Source organism: Dicentrarchus labrax, unplaced genomic scaffold, assembly GCF_905237075.1.
Source record: "Dicentrarchus labrax unplaced genomic scaffold, dlabrax2021, whole genome shotgun sequence".
NCBI lineage: Eukaryota > Metazoa > Chordata > Actinopteri > Moronidae > Dicentrarchus > Dicentrarchus labrax.
The window spans coordinates 9169334-9176650 of NW_026136718.1; positions in this window are offsets into that span (position 1 = coordinate 9169334).

Here is a 7317-nt window from a genome sequence, read left to right on the forward strand (position 1 = left end):
ACAGACAACATGATTCACCATGGCAGCAAGTGACAAAAAGCCTCGATCCTCCTACTTCTCCCCAGTGGAGTTGGAAATATTAATGACCACATATGCAGAAAGTGAGCATATATATTTTTTAAAAAGCAATACTGTGGCAGCAGCAAAAGAGCGGGTGCTCGCGTGGCAGAAAATTGCTGACCGAGTCAATGCGTGAGTATTAATTGGAGAAAAAAAGAAATGTTTTGTCTTGAATGTTTCACTTATTCAACAATTATATTTCATATGTGTGTTTGTGTGCACAGGTGCAACCCTACAGGCACCAAACGGACTTGGCAGCAACTAAAGATGAAATATAAAAATGTAGTTCAAACAGGTAAGGTATAATGTAAGTACAAGCAATTGTGATGCTGTTTAGCCTGCCCTCATTAAACAGCATTTAGTGGCTACATTCAACATGTGACAGATATATTTAAGTAATTAGGGAAATCTGCTAAACAAAGAAAAATCCCAACACTGCCAGTAATTAATATTGTCTACATGAAAGCAGCACCTAAATACCTTTTATACATACAAGTCTCCAAATGTGTGTTTTCTGGATATGTTTAAATTTGACCTCCATTATAGCCAACAGAAAAAAGGCTGAGGCCCGCAAAACAGGTGGCGGTTAACCACCACCTCTCACAGAGGCTGAAGTGATGGCCCTCAGTCAGAACAGTGGGCGACCCATTGCTGAGGGCATAGCTGTATAGTGAAGTATATTTCATTTGGAATGTTAATACTGCTACTATTTAGGCCTACCTGTACATTAATGCTGTGGACGGATCTCTTTTCACATAATCTCCTTCATTTATTGAAGGAGCTATGATAGGAATGTGAGTGCCATCTATGCAGCCAATCACACCTGGAAACCCTAAAATATATCAAATAGACTGATTAGTGCTTCAAGTTTTATGACATAAACTAATTATTGCTTAGACTGATACCTGCAATTCTGTGGAACTCTTCTTTGAGAAGTCTGGTGGGTCTGTGACTTGGGAACACAACAAACGTGTATAGTAGCCGTTTCAGTGCAAGTGTCATATTTCAGACAGCCCGACAGACAGTTGCCTTGGACACATTCTCTGCATCACCGATGTTATACAAAAAACTGCTGTTGGCAAAAAAGCGCAGTGCAATACAAAGAATTTGCTCAGAACCACGATGTGTCATGTGAACGATGTGAGGGCTGAGAATGTTGTTTAGATAAACTATTGATGATGCAGAGAAATGGAAACACTCAAACAGGTACTCATCAGGGATTGATAAAACATCCAATCGGGGTCTAATAATCCTCTCCCAACGGAGATTTCTGCGGAGTATCTGCACCTCGACATCACCTGGCTCTTCAAGAAAAGGACATGCCATGTCTGCCACTGCCTTCAGTCTGCAGGCTTCAACTGAAGAGCAGGAGAAACTCAGGGTTAGTTGAAGAAAACCTGCCAGCTTCAGGTTCACTAAACCTGCTTTCTGAAACGGGCCCCAGGTCCTGACAATGTCAATGTTTATACTAGGAAATGTCCAAATTAGGTGACACACACACACACACAAGACACACACAGACACACACACAGGAGGGCAACACAGTCTGCTTCAGAGTGAAAAGGTGTTGCTCACTTCACTGGACATGTCTATGTAAGTGTGAGGGTGAATAACACAACCAGAAGAGCAGGAATGCATGATTGTGAAACAGACACGCACGCACGCACACACACACACACACACACACACAGCCTTGCGTGCATTGGTCATGACTGTCCTCATTGCGGACTTTGTGGAGGGCCCCAACCCGTCTGCGCTATGCGAGTGACTCAGAACATCAAAAGGCGAGGATGCAAGCACATACATGACCCTCAAGTGAATGTGCAAATTAACGAGCCCTGGAAAATTTCTATATTTTTCGGTTTCACCTCCTGTACAATACACACAGACAGGTGGACAGGCAGACAGGCAGAGAGACAGACAGACAGCCAGACACTGCAGAGGAGAGAAGCTGTCTATGCTCCAGCTTTCAATGTCAGAGCAAATCTGCGGGGCGCAGGGCCAGGTGCTTCCGTGCCAGAGAAAAGGAATACCACCATAGCAAAGTATCCTAAGCACATAATTAGTACGTTCACATGAGGAGAATATTGCTCTTGGATGATGAGTTAATTGGGGAATGTAATGAATTAGCGGGTGCTGCGTTGGAGCAGGTCTTCAGGCAGGGAGAGACTGTGGGTGGCTTCCTCCCTCCTGGAGGTGAAAGTGGTGCTGGTGTGTTGTTTTGCAATACCACACTGAGCTTGAAGTCAGCCATTTAGATCATACTAAGATTATCATGATGGTGATGCACATGTTTTGGGCTTTGAGATTTATTGAAGAACACATTATCAGTCATCATTTGACTGAATAGAAGGAAAACTAGGAATGATTTTGGACACAATCACTGATGAAAAAACCAAGTAAAATATTCTTTATAGTGTATAAAATCACATATTTAACTCTCATTCATGCAGATAGTGTTGGTTTCATTTACACAGGCATGATAAATAATTATGTATATCCACCATTTAATGTGCATTTAAAGGTTCAAAGTACAAAGAAACCCATGACTCTTACTGGTTTCTATCAAGTTTTGGTTTCATTTTTCCAGGTTTTGGATACTTTTACTGACATCTCGCCAATACAGTGGCGGTAAATAGAATTGCTCATCTCACAGCAATGCAACATTTGGTTAAATACAACCCAAACAGTTTCAATGGATACCACCAGGGGTGCTGTATAGGGGGGAAAAGTTAGGACAATTCCAAGGGCCCATGACTGACAGGGCCCCCAAAAAATAGGTAAAAACTAATATAAAATTATTAAACCATCATCATTCAGTATATTCAAATATAATAATACAATATCCCCATTGACCAAAAAGTAAACCATAAATCCATATTGACCGGGCTCTTGGTGACTCAGGCTGAGCGAGAGCCAGTGATAGCTGTCAAATGGCATGGCTATGGAGATTGGATATTACTACAGACATAATGCCCACAGCCTAAAAAACTGAGAACAAGATGTATGGCTGGACTGCCAAAAACGTGTTGAGCTGTTATTTGAGAGAAATGTTTGGGTTTCCAGGAGTCCTTTGTTCTTATTTATACCTTTTTAATTTGATGTCACTGGTACTGTTAGTTTGTTATGACCATATTCCAAACCTCAAAACCTTTTGATTTAGTGATCACTTGATCTGTTTTGTAGCACTATAATAACCCTGGTGTGGAAATTCCATTTTACATGTCAACTTTATTTTCTTGTTGGCATATATGTGCAGCTAAGTTAAAAAATCTGCTGTTTTCATTGTTTTGAGAGGATGATGTTAATTTATTTTGATTGAAAAGTTTTTTTTTTTAATCTTTCATTAATAATAAAAGAGAATTTTCCATTTTAAAATGTTACAATAAAAATACATTGAGACTGTAAAAGATAGCCTTTAGCACCTTTTTTGTGGTTGCTTTTAATCTTGCATCAAATAGTGAACTGCATACTGTATGCAGACTTGCATGCATGTACAAATCACCAGAAGTAAATATTGTGCTAGTACTAGTATTGAACTACAAGAAGCAAAACAGTTGCAAGTCTTTAATTAGAGTTATGTAAAGCTTTTGATGGGACAGTTAGGTCCTAGAGATGTGGTGATAACAGCTGCACAGATGGGGTCATGGGGCCCAAAATTCCTGGCGGCGCCCCTGGATACCACCACAGGCAACTTTAATTTGCTGAACAAACTCTTTAACTTTATGGATCGAAAGCAAATTGAGTCGTATAACTTTTATGCATTAAATAGTTTTTCAAAGGTTTTCTGTGCTTTGAGATTTATTGACAAATTCATTATCAGTCATCATAAGACTGGGAATGTGGAAAGGTGACTATGATTTCTACTACTATTATCACTGACTATAAAAGACCTGAAAAGCAGTTTTCGCTGTAAATAAAACGCACCATTTTAAAGTGTTGGTGCTCCAAATTTACAATAAAATGTATTTTCTCACTTAATTCAATTCAATTCAGTTCAATTCAATTTTATTTGTATAGCACCAATTCATAACAGAAGTTATCTCAGGACACTTTTCAAATAGAGCAGGTGTAGACCGAACTCTTTAGAACATTATTTACAGAGACCCAACAGTACCACCATGAGCAAGCACTTGGCGACAAGGGCAAGGAAAAACTGCCTGTTAAAAGGCAGAAACCTAGGACAGATCCTTCGGCTCTAGGTAGGTGGTCGTTTGTCTCGACCAGTTGGGGGAGGGAGAGAGAGAGAGAGAGAGAGAGAGAGAGAGAGAGAGAGAGAGAGAGAGAGACAGACAGACAGACAGACAGACAGACAGACAGACAGACAGACAGACAGACAGACAGACAGACAGACAGACAGACAGATTTAAGCAGCCTAGTTGGGATCGGGTCTAATAGACAGGTTGATGGCTTCGATGTAGAAATTATTGAAGTTAACTGGTGAAGATTGATAGCAGAAAGACAGTCTAAATATATATCTGAGTTTACAGGAGTTAATGTACCTGAACTTGGAGAGCCACTGATAACTGTTGATGGCAGTTGGTGATTAATTTTCTCTCTAATAGTAATAATTTTATTATAAGAGAAGCTCATAAAGTCGTTGCTACTTAAGTTTATGGGGATATGTGGCTCAATAGAGCTGTGGCTCTCTGTCAGCCTGGCTACAGTGCTGAAGAGGAACCTAGGGTTGTTCTTATTTTCTTCTATTAGTGCTGAATAATAGGCTCCTCTGGTGTTACAGAGGGCCTTTCCATAGGTTTTAAGATTGTCTTGCCAAATTGAGCAATATTCTGATAATTTGGAAGAGCGCCATTTCCTTTCAGGTTTCCTAGATTTTTGCTTTAATTGGCGGGTTTGGTGGTTATACCAAGGTGCTAGTCTCCTATGTTTTAATAATTTCCTTTTTATAGGAGCGATAGAATCTAATGTTGATCGTAGTGAGCTTGCAGCACTATCAACAAGATTATCAATTTCGGAGGGACTATAGTTATTATAGGACTGTTAAATTCAGACATGGCATTGAATTAAACACTGAAGGAATCTCCTCCTTAAATTTAGCTACAGCACTGTCAGATAGACATCTGCTGTAGGAAGTTTTGCCTAATGGCATATAATCTAATAGTATGAATTGAAAAGTTATTAAATAATGGTCAGATAGGAAGGATTATGTGGGAAGACTATTAAATGTTCAATATCAATGCCATAGAACAAGGTCAAGAGTGTGATTAAAACAATGAGTTGGTTTATTTACACTCTGACAGAAGCCAATTGAGTCTATTAATGAGATAAATGCGTTACTAAGGCTGTCATTGTTAACATCCACATGAATATTAAAATCACCTACAATAATTACTTTATCTGATTTAAGGACTAAACTTGATAAAAACTCAGATATAAGATATCAGATATAAAATCAGAGTACGGTCCAGGAGCGCGGTACACTATAACAAATAGAACTGGCTGCAGTGTTTTTCAGGATGAGTGAGAAAGACTAAGAACAAGGCTTTCAATTGAATTATAATTTAGTTTAGGTTTAGGGTCCATTAAAACGCTCGAATCATATATGGCTGCTACTCCACCTCCTCGGCCAGTGCCTCGAGGAATTTGAGTATTAATATGATGGGGGGGGGGTGGATTCATTTAGGCTAACATACTCCTCGTGGGACAACCAGGTCTCAGTAATACAAAGTGAATCAGTATCATAATCTGATATTAATTCATTCACTAAAACAGCTTTAGAGGACAGAGACCTGATATTTAACAGTCCACATTTCATACTCCTATTTTGTGCTACTGAGGAGTTAGTATTTATTTTTATTAGATTTTTATGTTTAACTCCTCTTGTTTTTATTTCTTTAAATAATTTAGGTGGTTGGGGGACAGACACAGTCTCTATGGGGTTTTGGGTGGGTGACTGTTCTAGTGGAAGCACAGAGAAGTGTGTAAGACAGCAGCTCTGCTTCCTGTTCCCAACTCTGAACAAAAGGTCTCTCACTTTTTCTCTCTTCCCAGAAACAATATCTTTTTCACTAACAAAGACCACGCCAACGCGGATGTGGAAAGGTTTATTGCAGATAATGGATAAAGGTGAACCAATATGATAAACTGTAGGAGGGATGAAGGGTCGAGGTTTGAGGGATAAAGGGGAATGGGAAGGAAGGGTGAGGAATGAACTGATGGGGGAGAAATCATGTTTTTGGACGTATGTATGGATGTATGGAGGAGTTCAAGCAAGATGATGGGAGGGAACCGAGTGGGTGTTGAGACTCTGAGTGGGGGGAGCCGTCTCTTCTTATCTCTTATTTAGAGCCACAGTGGTTCCTGTATTTAAAGACGAGAGAGAGAGAGAGAGAGAGAGAGAGAGAGAGAGAGAGAGAGAGAGAGAGAGAGAGAGAGAGAGAGAAGGGGAGAAAAAAGAGAAGAAAGGGTTTGGTGGGAAGAGATGTGAAAACTGAGTCAAAGAGGGAGTGAACGGATAAGGTGTGCTTAATTACGTTTTGTGTGTAAATTAGATGAGTTTGAGGCGTTGTCTTTGTTCCCGAACCTAGTTATAAAACTTTATTTATGTACTGCTGTTATTGGGACTATTTCTTTCGTAGAAAGCAGGAAGCTGGAAATTCTCTAAGGAAATAGTCACTATGGAAACTGTTGACAGCCCACTTACCTCCATTGTGTTGGGCCAAACACTCATGTTTCAAACTTCATACCATTGACTTTGTTGTTACAAGGTTGTGGTCTGTCCTAGTCCAAAATACGATAACCTGTGACATTTTCTTGGGTTTTTTTCTCCCCCTCACCACACAAGACATTAATCAATAATTTTCAAACTAGTACTCCTTAATACTCTAAACTGATATTCTTATACTTGCACTTATTATATTCTATATTTGCTCTCTTTCCTACTCAGAATAAATACAGTATTATCTTATCTTAAAATTATAATAGAAATTTAATTTTAAATGTTTCACATGTGCATGAAAGTTAAGCTATCTCAACATGCTCTAAATATGTATGTGTAACTTTTAGACAGGATGATACAAAAGGAGCAAGATTTTCTTAGGATTTCAGTTAACTAACACTTTAAGAGTTTGTGTTTCAAGATCTTCATCTGTGGATGTTGTGAGAACATCACTGAGTTTAAAATAAAAACCCTTGAATGGTGTTTTGGTGACGTGTTAGTCATACAGCCCAGAGGACAGACATATAAATAACGTCTGTAGGTTCTGCTTTGACTGACAGTCCAACACACTATAAAAC